At 46.6% G+C, this 20,000-nt stretch overlaps 1 protein-coding gene across 1 annotated transcript in view; it reads right to left on the minus strand.

Annotated features, from left to right (window-relative positions):
• Positions 1-20,000, minus strand: part of itga7 (integrin, alpha 7) — an 88,035-nt gene that overhangs the window by 57,878 nt on the left and 10,157 nt on the right. The window lies entirely within an intron of this gene.

Raw genomic sequence — 20,000 nt, forward strand, 5'->3', positions numbered from 1 at the left:
CTGGGAGACACAACACATCAGACCATTACTGGAAGACACAACACATCAGATCATTACTGGGAGCATTGTCACATGACTGACCCAGACACAATCTATCCAGTAGCTGGCCAGAACATTGTCACATGACTGACCCAGACACAAACTATCCAGTAGCTGGCCAGAACATAGTCACATGACTGACCCAGACACAATCTATCCAGTAGCTGGCCAGAACATAGTCACATGACTGACCCAGACACAAACTATCCAGTAGCTGGCCAGAACATTGTCACATGACTGACCCAGACACAAACTATCCAGTAGCTGGCCAGACCATAGTCACATGACTGACCCAGACACAATCTATCCAGTAGCTGGCCAGAACATAGTCACATGACTGACCCAGACACAAACTGTCTAGTAGCTGGCCAGAACATTGTCACATGACTGACCCAGACACAAACTATCTAGTAGCTGGCCAGAACATTGTCACATGACTGACCCAGACACAAACTATCCAGTAGCTGGCCAGAACATTGTCACATGACTGACCCAGACACAAACTATCCAGTAGCTGGCCAGCCCATGCAAGATTTGGTTCTTGGTTCATGCCATTGTTTTGTAAACACTTTCCCACAAAGGAACATCAAACAGTGAGTGCAATTTAGTACATGTGACCCAAGCTGGTATTGAGATTTGACTGGGAGCATGGCTATGGGCCCAGGAGTGGTTCCTGGCCATAGCACCTGACCAGGAAACACTCAGGGCACAACATCGTACTTATGGGCTTTTATTGGGACCTGGGCCCCTATTCACAAAGCGTCACACAGTAGGAGTGCTGATCTATGATCAGTTTTTGCCACTTAGATTATACAGAATAAGATTGTATGGACAGGGAGGACCTGTTCCTAGATCTGCACTCATACTCTGAGACACTTTATAAATACGGCCCCTGGAGTTGTTCCTGCATGGTCAGGTCACATGGTCAGGAAACAGGAAACACTCTACTGAGATGTTTAAGATGTTCTGTATTTGACATGTTGTTTACAACATTACCTTTGTTTCTTTCAGGATGAGGTCACTTCACCAACGTGCAAAGCTACTGTACAGCAGCCTATCAATGTATCACTATGAGGTTGTTCCTAACACTGACACTACTGCGTGACGTCATGACTCTCTCCCTCACCTATTTTTGTAACTGTATGCGGACCCAGATAAAGGTCTTTATTTTCAGTACCATGGTGGGTGCTGATAATTTGGGGTCATGGCTCTGGCCTTATACGGGCAGGCTGGTCCAGGCAGGGGGCTATTTAAAAACTCACCGTTGAACCACATTCCACCCAACCAACCCTTTCCTCTCGTCTCCCGGCTCTCAGCCATGACATGACACAGGCACAGAAGCAAGACACGGAGAAACACAGTGAAAGAGGGAGAGACAGAGAGGGAGAGAGAGAGACCAATGGATGGGGAGAGACAGAGAGGGAGAGAGAGAGACCGATGGATGGAAGAGGGAGAGACAGAGAGGGATAGAGAGAGACCGATGGATGGAAGAGGGAGAGACAGAGAGGGATAGAGAGAGACCGATGGATGGAAGAGGGAGATAGGGAGAGACAGAGAGGGAGAGACAGAGAGGGAGAGAGAGAGACAGAGAGGGAGAGAGAGAGAGAGAGACCAATGGATGGGGAGAGACAGAGAGGGAGAGAGAGAGACCGATGGATGGAAGAGGGAGAGACAGAGAGGGATAGAGAGAGACCGATGGATGGAAGAGGGAGAGACAGAGAGGGAGAGAGAGAGACCAATGGATGGGGAGAGAAAGACAAAGTACAAAGAGAGAGGGAGAGATAGAGCAAAGAAAATTCCCACACAGGAGAAAAAAAAATTTAAGTAAAAAAATGACAGTTTTAATTGGAAGTTTCAAAACACTGTCTCCTGTTTCATGCGCTTTGGATAAAAGCGTCTGCTAAATGGCATATATTATTATTATTATTATCATGCCTACTGGACCTATGCATTAGTTTGGGAGGGAAAGCACACGAATAACCTCAAGCACCGTCTGTCTGATATTGATATGTGCAAGCAGCACCCGGATATTACAGCTTCCTGCTGCCCCTCCTGGCTATAAATATGGGTTAGCTGATAGCACTAAAGAAACCAGACGAACAGACAGAGGTCTGAGGGGTGGGGCCTGAGGGGTGGGGCCCGAGGGGTGGGGCCTGAGGGGTGGGGCCTGAGGGGTGGGGCCTGAGGGGTGAGGCCTGAGGCCTGAGGGGTGAGGCCTGAGGGGTGAGGCCTGAGGCCTGAGGGGTGAGGCCTGAGGGGTGAGGCCTGAGGGGTGAGGTCTGAGTGGTGAGGTCTGAGGGGTGAGGTCTGAGGGGTGAGGTCTGAGGGGTGGGGCCTGAGGGGTGAGGCCTGAGGGGTGAGGTCTGAGTGGTGAGGTCTGAGGGGTGAGGCCTGAGTGGTGAGGCCTGAGGGGTGAGGTCTGAGGGGTGAGGCCTGAGTGGTGAGGTCTGAGGGGTGAGGTCTGAGGGGTGAGGCCTGAGTGGTGAGGTCTGAGGGGTGAGGTCTGAGGGGTGAGGCCTGAGGGGTGAGGTCTGAGGGGTGGGGCCTGAGGGGTGAGGCCTGAGGGGTGAGGTCTGAGTGGTGAGGTCTGAGGGGTGAGGTCTGAGGGGTGAGGCCTGAGTGGTGAGGTCTGAGGGGTGAGGTCTGAGGGGTGGGGCCTGAAGGGTGGGGTCTGAGGGGTGAGGTTTGAGGGGTGAGGTCTGAGAGGTGAGGTCTGAGGGGTGAGCAGGGTGGGCAGCAGGGCTCTGTAAGTCATCTGCACTACACTACGACTTGGGGACAGTAGGGTACCGGGATACTAATCTACAACTGAGATATCACAATCAGTCTCTCTGTGTGAACCAAGACTAAGGCAGTCACTCCTAGCCTGATCCCCAGGTCTGTTTCTCTGGTACCTATGACAACAAATGAGGGGTTGGTTAATGCAACGGCTAACAGACCGACTTGGTGACCAGTCAATTCCCTGCCCTGAGACATGGCTGTATAGACTACGATGGTGTTTATAGAGGACTACAGTCACGTCTCGGAGCAAAGTCACTCCACTGCAGTCATGTGTTAGTTGGTCCAGTACAGAAATCTCAACAGAACTCCATGCAGGGTAACAGTTGGTGTATCTAACCTGACTACAGGGTAACAGTTGGTTTATCCAACCTGATTACAGGGTAACAGTTGGTTTATCTAACCTGACTACAGGGTAACAGTTGGTTTATCTAACCTGATTACAGGATAACAGTTGGTTTATCCAACCTGACTACAGGGTAACAGTTGGTTTATCTAACCTGATTACAGGGTAACAGTTGGTTTATCTAACCTGACTACAGGGTAACAGTTGTTTTAGAGAAGGTGGAGGGGTGGAGGGGTGAGGGGAGGTCAGGAGGTCAAGAGGGATGGAGGGGAGGTCAGGAGATCAAGAGAGGTGTTGGGGAGGAGGGGTAGAGTGATGGAAGGGTGGAGGGGTGAGGGGAGGTCAGGAGGTCAAGAGTGGTGGAGGGGAGGAGGGGTGGAGGGATGGAAGGATGGAGGTGGTCAAGAGGGAGGAGAGGTAGATAAGACAGCTGTACACCTCTCTCCTCTTTTCTCATCCCTCCTCACCCTCTCTCTTCACCCTGTGGCCTCTACAGACATGCAAGCAAACACACATGCCGACAGACAGACAGACAGACAGACAGACAGACAGACAGACAGACAGACAGACAGACAGACAGACAGACAGACAGACAGACAGACAGACAGACAGACAGACAGACAGACAGACAGACAGACAGACAGACAGACAGACAGACAGACAGACAGACAGACAGACAGACAGACAGACAGACAGACAGACAGACAGTTTGCTCCTGGGTTTCCCTTTGTAATCTGTGATAGTTGGCGTTAGATCTGGTGTAGTCGGGTTCAATCTGTCCTGTATTGACTCCTTCCCTGTTTGATGGTTCCTCGGAGGGTGTAGCAAGATTTCTTAGAAGCTTCCGAATTAGTGTCCCACTCCTTGAAACCGGTAGCTCTAGCTTTTAGGTCAGTGCGGATGTTTCCTGTCATCCATGGATTCTGGTTGGGATATGTACGTACGGTCACTGTCGGAACAATGTTGTCGATGCACTTTATTAATGAAGCCGGTGACTGATGTTGTACACTCCTTAATGCCATCGGATGAATCCCGGAACATATTCCAGCCTGTGCTATCATAACAATCCTGTAGCATTCGCTTCATAGGACCATTTCCATATTGAGAGCATCACTGGTACTTCCTGTTTGAGTTTTTCCTTGTAAGCAGGAATCATAGAGTTCTGATCCGATTTGCCAAATGGAGGGTGAGGTAGAGCTTTGTATGTGACTCTGTACGTAAAGTTGATATCAAGTGTTTATCACCTCCAGCTGCATAGGTGACATGCTGGTAGAAATGAAGTAAAACAGAGTTCAGTTTTCCTGCATTAAATTCACTTGCCACTTAGGAGCGCCGACTCTGGGTGAGCATTTTCTTGTTTGCTTATGGCCCTGTACAGCTCGTTGAGTGCGGTCTTAGCGCCAGCATCCGTTTGTGGTGGTAAATAGCTAAAACAGCTAAAAAATATAAATTAAAACTGAACTAAATGACTATCGCCCCCTAGCACTCACTTCTGTCATCATGAAGTGCTATGAGACGCTAGTTAAGGATCATATCACATCTACCTTACCTGCCACCCTAGACTCAGTTCAATTTGCTTATCCCCCAATAGATCCACAGACGATGCAATCACCACCACACTGCACACTGCCCTGTCTCATCTGGACAAGAGGCATACCAATGTAAGAATGCTGTTCATTGACTATAGCTCAGCCTTCAACACCATATTACCCTCCAAGCTCATCATCAAGCTCAGGTCCTGGGTCTGAATCCCGCCCTGTGCAACTGGGTCCTGGACTTCCTGACGGGCCGTCCCCAGGTGGTGAAGGTAGGAAACAACACTGCCCTTTCCCACATGGACAAAGGAACACCTATGTGAGAATGCTGTTCATTGACTACAACTCAGCGTTCAACACGATAGTATCCTCAAAGCTCATTACTAAGCTCAGGATCCTGGACCTCAAAGCTCATCACTAAGCTACAGCTAATGACTCTGGGACTTACCACCTCCCTCTGTAACTGGATCCTAGACTTCCTGATGGGCTGCCCCCAGGTGGTAAGGGTAGGTACCAACACATCCGCCACGCTGATCCTCAACACAGGGGACCCACAGGGGTGCGTGCTCAGTCCCCTCCTACACTCCATGTTCACTCATGACTGCACGGTCAGGCACGAATCCAACACCATTATTAAGTTTGCCAGTAACACAACATTGGTAGGCCTGATCACAGATAACGACGAGACAGACTATAGGGAGGAGGTCAGAGACCTGGCCATGTGGTGCCAGGACTACAACCTCTCTCTCAACGTGATCAAGACAAAGGAGATGATTGTGGACTACAGGAAAAGGAGGACCGAGGACGCCCACATTCTCATTGATGGGGCTGTAGTGGAGAATGTTGAGAGCTTCAAGTTCCTCGGTGTCCACATCACCAACAAACTAACATGGTCCAAGCACACCAAGACAGTCGTGAAGAGGGCACGACAAAACCTATTCCTCCTCAGGAGACTGAAAAGATTTGGCATAGGTCCTCAGGTCCTCAAAAGGTTCCACAGCTGCTGGTTGCATCACTGCCTGGTATGGCAACTGCCCCGCCTCTGACCGCTAGGCACTACAGAGGGTAGTGCGTACGGCCCAGTGCATCACTGGGGCAAAGATTCCTGCCATCCAGGACCTCTATACCAGGATATGGAAGGCCCTTAAAAATTGTCAGGCTCCAGCCACCCTAGTCATAAGACTGTTCTCTCTGCTACCGCATGGCAAGCGGTAACAGATATCCAAGTCTATGTCCAAGAGGCTTCTAAACAACTTCTACCTACAGCACCCAATGTCACAGGAAGGCCATAAATATCATCAAGGACATCAACCACCCGAGCCATGGCCTGTTCACCCCGCTACCATCCAAAATGTGAGGTCAGTACAGGTGCATCAAAGTTGGGACCAAGAGACTGAAAAGCTGTTTCTATCTCAAGGCCATCAGACTGTTGAATAGCCATAACTAGCTGGCTACCACCCGGTTACTCAACCCTGCACCTTAGTGGCTGATGCCCTATGTACATAGACATGGAATCACCGTCAGTAGCTATCTACAGGGACAGTTCCAGGGTCAGTAGCTATGTACAGGGATAATTACAGGGTCAGTAGCTATGTACAGGGACAGTTCCAGGATCAGTAGTTTTATATTGGGTCAGTAGCTATATACAGGGTCAGTTCCAGGGTCAGTAGTTATATATTGGGTCAGTAGCTATATACAGGGTCAGTTCCAGGGTCAGTAGCTATGTACAGGGACAGTTCCAAGGTCATTAGCTATATACAGTCTCTGTTCCAGGGTCAGTAGCTATATACAGGTTCAGTTCCAGGGTCAGTAGTTATATACAGGCTCAGTTCCAAGGTCATTAGCTATATATAGGGACAATTCCAGGGTCAGTAGCTATGTGTGTGTGTGTGTGTGTGTGTGTGTGTGTGTGTGTGTGTGTGTGTGTGTGTGTGTGTGTGTGTGTGTGTGTGTGTGTGTGTGTGTGTGTGTGTGTGTGTGTGTGTGTGTGTGTGTGTGTGTGTGTGTGTGTGTGTGTGTGTGTGTGTGTGTGTGTTGGAGTGACAGTGTGTGTGAGTGAGTGTGTAGAGTCCTGTGGGTGTGCATAAAGTCAGTATAACTAAATAAAAATACCACGGTCAACTCAGATAGTCCGTGTAGCCATTTTGTTTTCCTATTTACTTAGCTATTTATCAGTCTTATGTCTTGGGGATAGAAGCTGTTCAGGAGCCTGTTGGTGTCAGACGCACCGGTACCGCTTAGCCTGGGTGGCTGGAGTCTTAACCGGGTCTTCAGGCGGCGTAAAAAGGTAATACATGATCTGACACGGAGGAGAGGAGATGCCCACACCACCTAGACCCCCCCCCTGCTGGCTAGATAGAATATATGTTTGTTGAGTGTGAAGGTGACAGAGTCTGTTGGAGTGCTCCCACGGAGCCGCCAGCACCACAGAATCCCTGGCCTGCCATAACGAGCCAAACAGTCAGCACTGTGGCCTGTATTAGACATGATGTAGTGTGACAGTTCATTCACAGTCTCATTCGGAGAGCTGGAAACATTACCACACTGTTAGAATAACATTCGCTCCATGACTGCTATTGGCTACTTGAGATATTTCCCTATGCTGAGTCAAACGTACAATACCCCCCTAGCCCCACCCCCATGACTGCTATTGGCTACGTGAGATATTTCCCTATGCTAAGTCAAACATACAATACCCCCCTCGCCCCACCCCCATGACTGCTATTGACTACTTGAGATATTTCCCTATGCTGAGTCAAACATACAATACCCCCCCACCCCCCCAAAATAAGGCATTCATCACATTGAAAATGAGTAATGATGCTGGAATACTTTCTGATGACAAGAGGATGATAGTCTATTGTCTACAGAGAGATACAGTAGCTCTTAGTAGGAGTGCAGATCTAGGATCAGATCCCCCCCCTCCATGTAATATTCTTCATTATTATCTAAAAGGCAAAACTGATCCTAGATCAGCACTCCTTCTAAGAGCTGCTTTATGAATAAGGGCCCTGACACCTATGACCCATTTTGACATCTGTGAACTTCTGTCACTGTGTAACGAATTAACTCACTATAACCAGTTAGTTCATGAATCCCTACAGAGATCTGCAAATAATCCACTAGGATCTTCCTTAAACAGAATATTAGTCTGCAACCTTAAGATCATTTCAATTCAATTCTGAGATATAGAAAAAAGGAAAATCCACATCAAACGGAGGTTATTGTTACCGTAACAACAAGCAGTTTATCTTCATCCATCTAGTTACTGATTGACTGATAGGACTATTAAAGATAAATGTCTTATTATTGACTATTAAAGATAACTACTTTGCAGACAGAGTTCAGTGTGTCAAATCGGAGGGCATGTTGTCCAGTCCTCTAGCAGTCTCTATGGGGGTGCCACAGGGTTAAATTCTCGGGCCGACTCTTTTCTCTGTATATATCAATGATGTTGCTCTTGCTGCGGACGATTCCCTGATCCACCTCTACGCAGACGACACCATTCTGTATACTTCTGGCCCTTCCTCTAACCTCCAAACGAGCTTCAATGCCATACAACACTCCTTCCGTGGCCTCCAACTGCTCTTAAACGCTAGTAAAAACCAAATGCATGTACTATTATTGAGACAAAACAATACCCGCCTGTCACCCCAATCCCCCTCGCATCCTAATCACACACACACTCTCCCCCTCTTTCTCTCTCCATCCCCCTCTCTCTCTCCATCCCCCTCTCTCTCTCCATCCCCCTCTTTCTCTCTCCATCCCCCTCTTTCTCTCTCCATCCCCCTCTCTCTCTCCATCCCCCTCTCTCTCTCCATCCCCTCTCTCTCTCCATCCCCTCTTTCTCTCTCCATCCCCCTCTCTCTCTCCATCCCCCCTCTCTCTCCATCCCCCTCTCTCTCCATCCCCCTCTTTTTCTCTCCATCCCCCTCTTTCTCTCTCCATCCCCCTTTCTCTCTCCATCCCCTCTTTCTCTCTCTCCATCCCCCTCTTTCTCTCTCCATCCCCCTCTTTCTCTCTCCATCCCCCTCTTTCTCTCTCCATCCCCCTCACTCTCCCCATCCCCCTCTTTCTCTCTCCATCCCCCTTTCTCTCTCCATTCTCTCTCCATCCCCCTCTCTCTCTCCATCCCCCTCTTTCTCTCTCCATCCCCCTCTTTCTCTCTCCATCCCCCTCTTTCTCTCTCCATCCCCTCTCCATTCTCTCTCTCCATCCCCCTCTTTCTCTCTCCATCCCCCTCTTTCTCTCTCCATCCCCATCTCTCTCTCCATCCCCCTCTTTCTCTCTCCATACCCCTCTTTCTCTCTCCATCCCCCTCTCTCTCTCCATCCCCCTCTCTCTCTCCATCCTCCTCTCTCTCTTCCATTCTCTGGCCTTAGCTCCTCTGTCACTGCCAATCCGTGTGTGTGATTCAGGAAGAAGGCTTCCCATATCTCTATATCAATGGCTGCTGCCAGTTACCTCTCAGACAGAAGGCTTCCCATATCTCTATATCAATGGCTGCTGCCAGTTACCTCTCAGACAGAGGGCTTCTCATATATCTATATCAATGGCTGCTGCCAGTTACCTCTCAGACAGAGGGCTTCCCATATCTCTATATCAATGGCTGCTGCCAGTTACCTCTCAGACAGAAGGCTTCCCATATCTCTATATCAATGGCTGCTGCCAGTTACCTCTCAGACAGAGGGCTTCTCATATCTCTATATCAATGGCTGCTGCCAGTTACCTCTCAGACAGAAGGCTTCCCATATCTCTATATCAATCAATGGCTTCCCATATCTCTATATCAATGGCTGCTGCCAGTTACCTCTCAGACAGAAGGCTTCCCATATCTCTATATCAATGGCTGCTGCCAGTTACCTCTCAGACAGAGGGCTTCTCATATCTCTATTTTAGTGGCTGCTGCTGTGGCTGACACATATCGCCTCTAGCCTGGCCCCAGATCTGTTTGGGCTGTCTTGCCAACTCCTATTGTCATTGTCACACTGAACACCTATGGGACTAAGCTATACAGCAATCAATAATGAGATAGGATATGAGAGAGAGACCCACATCAAACATCTCCAATCCAAAGTTAAATCTAGAATCTAAATCTGTAAATTTGCCATCCCTCTATATTATCACATAATAGAATACATTATGTAGCCAGAAACAATGGCTGAAGGTTAAAATTAACAAGTGTGGAAAAGCAAACAGATTCCAATAATATTTATGATCCCTATAGTAGAATAGAATAGAATACTGTAGAATAAAATACTGTAGAATAGAATACTGTAGAATAGAATACTGTAGAATAGAATAGAATACTGTAGAATAAAATACTGTAGAATAGAATACTGTAGAATAGAATAGAATATTGTAGAATAGAATACTGTAGAATAGAATACTGTAGAATAGAATAGAATACTGTAGAATAGAATATAGCTGAGGTGGAAACTAATGCAGAACTATATTTTCCCCATAATGTGTTGTTGAACTCTTGTAAATGTTCAAGAGGACTATGGTAACTTCTCCAAGCTAACCCCACCCAGGGCATCTCTAGCATATTGTCCCCAGCTCACCATCTGCCCCCACCCCCCCAACCCCCCCACTAGGAAATCAATATTAGAATGGCAATTTCCAACCAAGATGGGGGAATGATTGATCCCTAAGATCTCACGTCTGAAGATCCAACAACCACCATTGCAACCCTCTCTCCACAAATAGGAGCCCCTATGTCTATCTTACCTCCAGAATCCACAAGGTGTACATGTGTTAGGTATGTACACGAAAACAATATTTTTAAATGATACCAAGCGTACAGACACATGGATGTGTTAGATCTAATAGAAAATCATGTGAGACTGACATCTAAGCGTAAAATAACACGAATAAGACAACTGAAATGGAACTATCCAACAGGCAGTATGAGGCAGTCATAATTTCACACAGCTGGTCTAAGGGACTGCCTAACTGCTTAATATGCACCCAGTCCACACAGTAAATTTCTCCCACTTAAATGCTGAATAAGAGAATGTTGCCAAGCGACTGACTGATGCTCTAGCATTCTAATCACACAGCCTGGTCCCATCTGGTCTGCCTGTTCTGTTCTGCTTCAGTAAGCAGAATCGTCCTGGGAGGCCTTCATATCCTTCGGATGCCGTCTAGCCTCAAGGCCACAGATGTAATAGGTCAGACACACCGGGAAGGACTGTCAAATGTTTGCCTGCCGACAGTAGTTAGCACCTCTGAATAGTGTCGGCACTCATTCTATTTTGTGTTCACGCAGAAAAAAAACCTGTTGATACTAGCCATATGGCCACAGATAAATAACTACCTAGCAAGATGACGAAGAAACAATTGAATTCACTCTCCATAATCCCATAACAAAATGTTTAGCTTGCTAGTTTATGTTAGCATATTCGCTAGCTAACTAGGCAGCGAACAGGCAGCTGTTTCATGGAAATTAATTGTGATTCAATTATAATGTCAGTAATAGCTCCAGTGGTTAACTAGTTTGGAGGTAGTATTTAGTGTTGTGTGTCTGCACACTTAGCTAGCTACCATCCCATAGCCTACATTGTGTTGGTCCTTCTGTAGCTCAGTTGGTAGAGCATGGCGCTTGTAACGCCAGGGTAGTGGGTTCGATTCCCAGGACCACCCATACGTAGAATGTATGCACACATGACTGTCAGTCGCTTTGGATAAAAGCGTCTGCTAAATGGCATATATTATTATTATATTATTATTATATTATTAAATTATTATTATATTATTATTATATTATTATTATATTATTATTATATTATTATATTATTATTATATTATTATTATATTATTATTATATTATTATATTATTATTATTATATTATTATTATATTATTATATATTATTATTATATTATTATTATATTATTATATTATTATTATATTATTATTATATTATTATTTATATTATTATTATTATATATTATTATTATATTATTATTATATTATTATTATATTATTATTATATTATTATTATATTATTATTAATATATTATATTATCATTATTATATTATTATATTATTATTATATTATTATTATATTATTATTATATTATTATTAATATATTATATTATCATTATTATATTATTATATTATTATTATATTATTATTATATTATTATGATATTATTATTATTATTTATTATATTATTATTATTATTATATTATTATTATATTATTAGTATATTATTATTATTATAATATTATTAGTATATTATTAGTATATTATTATTATATTATTATTATATTATTATTATATTATTATTATTATATTATTATTATATTATTATTATTATTATATTATTATTATTATAATATTATTAGTATATTATTAGTATATTATTATATTATTATTATATTATTATTATATTATTATTATATTATTATTATATTATTATTATATTATTATATTATTATATTATTATTATATTATTATTATATTATTATATTATTATTATTATATTATTATATTATTATTATATTATTATTAATATATTATATTATCATTATTATATTATTATTATTATATTATTATTATATTATCATTATATTATTATTATATTATTATATGAAGTTTGACTGGCTCATGAGATTTGGATATTTTTTTCCTTTCTGTTGTCAATCCTATTGGCCCCGCCACATGGGGTTCCGTGCTCTCTGATTGGCTCAAAGTCAAGTTGTTGGCCACTGACAAGAATTGTGATTCGACAAGTAGAAAAGTCGTCACTACCGGGTCGGCAAACAGGAGGCACTGTGTTTTTTCTAGCAAGAGAAGGAACGGCCTCCCGCTGTGATAAGTACCTATCAGCAGTCTATCGGCAGTGAGAGTCTCAATGTGTTTTATGCTTTAGGCCATCTGTTTACATTGACATCTGCCCCCTACCTCAAAGATTCCAGTAACCCAAGTCATAGACTGTTCTCTCTGCTACCGCACGGCAAGCGGTACCGGAGCGCCAAGTCTTGGTTCAAGACTTGACCCCCCCTTTTTGTTTTTACACTGCTGCTACTCGCTGTTTATTATCTATGCATAGTCACTTTACAAATTACCTCGATTAACCTGTACCCCTGCACATTGACTCTGTACCGGTACCCCCTGTATATAGCCTCCACATTGACTCTGTACCAGTATCCCCTGTATATAGACTCCATTTTGACTCTGTACCAGTACCCCCTGTATATAGCCTCCACATTGACTCTGTACCAGTACCCCCTATATATAGACTCCACATCGACTCTGTACCAGTACCCCCTGTATATAGACTCCACATTGACTCTGCACCAGTACCCCCTGTATATAGCCTCCACATTGACTCTGTACCAGTACCCCCTGTATATAGACTCCACATTGACTCTGTACCAGTACCCCCTGTATATAACCTCCACATTCACTCTGTACCAGTACCCCCTGTATATAGCCTCCACATTGACTCTGTACCGGTACCCCCTGTATATAGACTCCACATTGACTCTGTACCAGTACCCCCTGTATATAGTCTCCACATTGACTCTGTACCAGTACCCCCTGTATATAGTCTCCACATTGACTCTGTACCAGTACCCCCTGTATATAGTCTCCACATTGACTCTGTACCAGTAGCCCCTGTATATAGTCTCCACATTGACTCTGTACCCCCCTGTATATAGCCTCCACATTGACTCTGACAGTACCCCCTGTATATAGTCTCCACATTGACAGTACCCCCTGTATATAGCCTCCACATTGACTCCACCCCCTGTATATAGTCTCCACATTGACTCTGTACCGGTACCCCCTGTATATAGCCTCCACATTGACTCTGTACCAGTACCCCTGTATATAGTCTCCACATTGACTCTGTACCAGTACCCCCTGTATATAGTCTCCACATTGACTCTGTACCAGTACCCCTGTATATAGCCTCCACATTGACTCTGTACCAGTAGCCCCTGTATATAGCCTCCACATTGACTCTGTACCAGTACCCCTGTATATAGTCTCCACATTGACTCTGTACCAGTAGCCCCTGTATATAGTCTCCACATTGACTCTGTACCAGTACCCCTGTATATAGTCTCCACATTGACTCTGACCGGTACCCCCTGTATATAGCCTCCACATTGACTCTGTACCAGTACCCCCTGTATATAGTCTCCACATTGACTCTGTACCGGTACCCCCTGTATATAGCCTCCACATTGACTCTGTACCAGTACCCCCTGTATATAGTCTCCACATTGACTCTGTACCGGTACCCCCTGTATATAGCCTCCACATTGACTCTGTACCAGTACCCCCTGTATATAGTCTCCACATTGACTCTGTAGTAGTATATAGCCTCCACATTGACTCTGTATATAGTCTCCACATTGACTCTGTACCGGTACCCCCTGTATATAGCCTCCACATTGACTCTGTACCAGTACCCCCTGTATATAGCCTCCACATTGACTCTGTACCAGTAGCCCCTGTATATAGCCTCCACATTGACTCTGTACCAGTACCCCCTGTATATAGCCTCCACATTGACTCTGTATATAGCCTCTTTATTGTTACATAAATGTGTTTTTGATTGATTAGATGCTTTTAAACTTTAGTTTATTTAGTAAATATTTTATTAACTCTATTTATTTGAACTGTATTGTTGGTTAAGGGCTCGTCAGTAAGCATTTCACGGTAAGGTATTTTTATTATTATTTTTTATATTTAACTAGACAAGTCCGTTAAGAACAAATTCTTATTTACAATGACGGCCTATCAAAAGGCAAAATACCTCCTGCGGGGACAGGGGCCTGGGATAAATCAAATCAAATCAAATGTATTTATATAGCCCTTCGTACATCAGCTGATATCTCAAAGTGCTGTACAGAAACCCAGCCTAAAACCCCCCAAAAAAACAACCTGTTTACACCTGTGACAAATAAAATTTGATTTGAAACCTGGCTATATTGATTGTGAGTGCCACCAGGTCTACTATTTATGTCTCTGAGCCACTGGCCACAGAAACCTAAACCTTCACCATTGACCAACTACTCCTGTATACATTCCACCTGAGATCCAAGGGAAGGCAAGATACCCAAGTCTAAACATGGGATGTGCTGTGTTTGTGTGTATTTTACATGCAGAGATTCTCTATGGTTTTGTTTACAGTCATGTGGTTTAGCCTGGGACAACAGTTCTGTTTTGTGCTTCAGTCATCTCATCACAACAAACACAACAGATGTTAGATGTAGATCTCAGGCTGCATTTTATAATATTAGACAACAATTTCTTTATCGTCAATAATAAAGCAAGGTGTTTATACCACAGACACAGCAGGCAGAAAGCTGCTTCCATCAACCCCTGGATCTCTGACATTTCCCCTTCACACACACACACACACACACACACACACACACACACACACACACACACACACACACACACACACACACACACACACACACACACACACACACACACACACACACACACACACACACACACACACACACACACACACACATGACCCCCCCCCCAGACTGTAATTTCCCTTTACTTTAATGGCACCTCTCCAATCTCAGCTCATTATCAGAGCCCAGTCTCATACATGACCTGAATAAATTGTATTTGTCAGAGTAGGGGGCCTTGTCATGGTTTATTAATATCTGCAGGTTTAGGGAAAGGTGTGGAGGAGAGGGGAATATAGGAAGAGAGTTGGTGAGAGGAGAAGAGATAAGATGATAGGGGAATATAGGGAGAGAGTAGATGAGAGGAGATGAGATGAGAGGGGAATATAGGGAGAGAGTAGATGAGAGGAGAAGGGATAAGATGATAGGGGAATATAGGGAGAGAGTAGATGAGAGGAAAGGGGATGACATGAGAGGGGAATATAGGGAGAGAGTAGATGAGAGGAGATGAGATGAGATGAGAGGGGAATATAGGGAGAGAGTAGATCAGAGGAGAAGGGATAAGATGATAGGGGAATATAGGGAGAGAGTAGAGGAGAGGAGATGAGAGGGGAACATAGGGAGAGAGGGGATGAGAAGAGAAGTGGAAGAAAGATGAGAGGAAGAAAGAGAAGAGGAAGAGAGAGAAGTGGTAGAGAGGAGAGGAGAGGAGAGGAGAGGAGAGGAGAGGAGAGGAGAGGAGAGGAGAGGAGAGGAGAGGAGAGGAGAGGAGAGGAGAGGAGAGGAGAGGAGAGGAGAGGAGAGGAGAGGAGAGGAGAGGAGAGGAGAGGAGAGGAGAGGAGGGATTGGGTTTTATAGGCTCTTCATGTCACAGTCAGGTGCTTGCGTCAACTCAGAGAAATTTAAGCACCAGCTGAGCTGTTCATCACTCAAACAACAGAGAGAAACAACTCTTACTGTCTTGACATGAATCATGCGTGAGAGATTAATCTCATGCTTTTGCTCTTACATCTAAGCCTCAATCAATACGACTGTATATGAAGTGTTTGCTAACTGGTAAGAACTCAGTGTGTGCGTGTGTTGCTCACTGCCGAATAAGCAAAACTCTCTCTCTCTCACACACACACACACACACACACACACACACACACACACACACACACACACACACACACACACACACACACACACACACACACACACACACACACACACACACACACACACACACACACACACACACACACACACACACACACACTCAAAGACAGAAAAACAGAGCAGCTGATTAATTTTGCCCATCCATCAGATGGCAGCTTGTGGTGTTTCTTTTCTTCCTGACTCTGCAGATTGTCCCTGCCTGCCTGTCCCCCTGGCTGCCTGTCCCCCTGCCTGCCTGTCCCCCTGCCTGCCTGTCCCGTTGGCTGCCTGTCCTCCTGCCTGCCTGTCCCCCTGGCTGCCTGTCCCCCTGCCTGCCTGTCCCCCTGCCTGCCTGTCCTCCTGCCTGCCTGTCCCCCTGGCTGCCTGTCCCCCTGCCTGCCTGTCCCCCTGGCTGCCTGTCCCCCTGCCTGCCTGTCCCCCTGCCTGCCTGTCCCGTTGGCTGCCTGTCCTCCTGCCTGCCTGTCCCGTTGGCTGCCTGTCCTCCTGCCTGCCTGTCCCCCTGGCTGCCTGTCCTCCTGCCTGCCTGTCCCCCTGGCTGCCTGTCCCCCTGCCTGCCTGTCCCCCTGCCTGCCTGTCCCGTTGGCTGCCTGTCCTCCTGCCTGTCTGTCCCCCTGCCTGCCTGTTCCCCTGGCTGCCTGTCCCCCTGGCTGCCTGTCCCTCTGGCTGCCTGTCCCCCTGCCTGCCTGTTCCCCTGGCTGCCTGTCCCCCTGCCTGCCTGTCCCTCTGGCTGCCTGTCCCCCTGCCTGCCTGCGAGGGCTGCAGAGTAATATCGCTGAAAGCGATATCCATCAGATGGCAGCTTGTGGTGTTTCTTTTCTTCCTGACTCTGCAGATTGTCCCTGCCTGCCTGTCCCCCTGGCTGCCTGTCCCCCTGCCTGCCTGTCCCCCTGCCTGCCTGTCCCGTTGGCTGCCTGTCCTCCTGCCTGCCTGTCCCCCTGGCTGCCTGTCCCCCTGCCTCCTGTCCCCCTGCCTGCCTGTCCTCCTGCCTGCCTGTCCCCCTGGCTGCCTGTCCCCTGCCTGCCTGTCCCCCTGCCTGCCTGTCCCGTTGGCTGCCTGTCCTCCTGCCTGCCTGTCCCCCTGGCTGCCTGTCCCCCTGCCTGCCTGTCCCCCTGCCTGCCTGTCCTCCTGCCTGCCTGTCCCCCTGGCTGCCTGTCCCCCTGCCTGCCTGTCCCCCCTGCCTGTCCCCCTGCCTGCCTGTCCCCCCCTGCCTGCCGTTGGCTGCCTGTCCTCCTGCCTGCCTGTCCCGTTGGCTGCCTGTCCTCCTGCCTGCCTGTCCCCCTGGCTGCCTGTCCTCCTGCCTGCCTGTCCCCCTGGCTGCCTGTCCCCCTGCCTGCCTGTCCCCCTGCCTGCCTGTCCCGTTGGCTGCCTGTCCTCCTGCCTGTCTGTCCCCCTGCCTGCCTGTTCCCCTGGCTGCCTGTCCCCCTGGCTGCCTGTCCCTCTGGCTGCCTGTCCCCCTGCCTGCCTGTTCCCCTGGCTGCCTGTCCCCCTGCCTGCCTGTCCCTGGCTCTGTCCTCCTGCCTGCCTGTCCCGTTGGCTGCCTGTCCTCCTGCCTGCCTGTCCCCCTGGTGCCTGTCCCCTGCCTGCCTGTCCCCCTGGCCCTGTCCCCCTGCCTGCCTGTCCCCCTGCCTGCCTGTCCCGTTGGCTGCCTGTCCCCTGTCTGGCTGCCTGTCCCCTGGCTGCCTGTCCCCCTGGCTGCCTGTCCCTCTGGCTGCCTGTCCCCCTGCCTGCCTGTTCCCCTGGCTGCCTGTCCCCCTGCCTGCCTGTCCCTCTGGCTGCCTGTCCCCCTGCCTGCCTGCGAGGGCTGCAGAGTAATATCGCTGAAAGCTACTGAGTCTTAATTCAAGGCTAGACAGGGCACTGGCTCAGCTGTGGGATAATGTTAATTAGACAGGGCACTGGCTCAGCTGTGGGATAATGTTAATTAGACAGGGAACGGATGGTGTGGGAGGAAGAACAGAAAACACTTGTGTGCTGATTAGTTTGTGTTGGCTTATTGTGTGTGTGTGTGTGTGTGTGTGTGTGTGTGTGTGTGTGTGTGTGTGTGTGTGTGTGTGTGTGTGTGTGTGTGTGTGTGTGTGTGTGTGTGTGTGTGTGTGTGTGTGTGTGTGTGTGTGTGTGTGTGTGTGTGTGTGTGTGCGCACATACCCCACTCCCTCCCTCTCTGATCCATCACAAACAGGTAAATAAGAAAACTTTACAATAGGAAAGCTCTGACATTTACCAGCCATGTCTTTGAATGGTCCAGACCCAAGGACATTACTTCCTATGTGAAAGTCTAACAAGTAGAAGAGGAGAGAGCTTGAAAAGAAAATTTTTGATGTAAATTAGCTCTCAGAAATGGTTCAACCTGTTTGGAATGTGTGAAGGAGTTTTGTACTGCGCCCTTTCAAACATTCATAAATGTGATGTGGAGACGGGGAGAGAGACAGCTGTAGCCTACTCAAAAAAAATAAACTGGTTATTGAAATTTTAAAAAACATGCTGAATGACACGACTAAATGTGCAATGTGAAACATTGTCTGTTTTTGTGTCTTTTAGTGCAAAGAAAATGCATAATTAGCATAATTAGCAGTGGACAATGCATAAAGTGAATCCCGTCGTCATTCCCATGAGGGAATAGTTCAGCTTCAAAGCACTACTTTTGAACACTATTCATCACAAAATGAATCCAACTGGAGGCACGGGGATATACAGGTTTATTTCCCAGCCTTCCCCACGGCTCCAGAAGCACTGGTATCCTGTCTAAAATAGGCAGCATTCCCACTACGAATGGAATTGGGCTCTCAACGTGAAGCTCAGTGTAATCTGACCCGCTCTGCTCCTGTGGTGGGACGTTTTAGGTCCCCTGACTTCAACAGTCAACCTTCCAACCACTAGGGAGGACAATTTAAAAACGACCAGGGACAGTCAACCACTAGGGAAGACATTTTAAAAACGACCAGGGACAGTCAACCACTAGGGAGGACATTTTAAAAACGACCAGGGACAGTCAACCACTAGGGAGGACAATTTAAAAACGACCAGGGACAGTCAACCACTAGGGAAGACATTTTAAAAACGACCAGGGACAGTCAACCACTAGGGAGGACATTTTAAAAACGACCAGGGACAGTCAACCACTAGGGAGGACATTTTAAAAACGACCAGGGACAGTCAACCACTAGGGAGGACAATTTAAAAACGACCAGGGACAGTCAACCACTAGGGAGGACAATTTAAAAACGACCAGGGACAGTCAACCACTAGGGAGGACATTTTAAAAACGACCAGGGACAGTCAACCACTATGGAAGACATTTTAAAAACGACCATGGACAGTCAACCACTAAGGAAGACATTTTAAAAACGACCAAGGACGGTCAACCATTAAGGAAGATAATTTAAAAACGACCATGGACAGTCAACCACTAGGGAGGACAATTTAAAAACGACCAGGGACAGTCAACCATTAAGGAAGACATTTTAAAAACGACCAGGGACAGTCAACCACTAGGGAGGACAATTTAAAAACGACCAGGGACAGTCAACCACTAGGGAGGACAATTTAAAAACGACCAGGGACAGTCAACCACTAGGGAGGACAATTTAAAAACGACCAGGGACAGTCAACCAGTAAGGAAGACAATTTAAAAATGACCAGGGACAGTCAACCAGTAAGGAAGACAATTTAAAAACGACCAGGGACAGTCAACCACTAAGAAGGACAATTTAAAAACGACCAGGGACAGTCAACCAGTAAGGAAGACAT

The sequence above is a fragment of the Oncorhynchus gorbuscha genome, linkage group LG18 (genome assembly GCF_021184085.1).
Source record: "Oncorhynchus gorbuscha isolate QuinsamMale2020 ecotype Even-year linkage group LG18, OgorEven_v1.0, whole genome shotgun sequence".
In the NCBI taxonomy this organism is placed as follows: domain Eukaryota; kingdom Metazoa; phylum Chordata; class Actinopteri; order Salmoniformes; family Salmonidae; genus Oncorhynchus; species Oncorhynchus gorbuscha.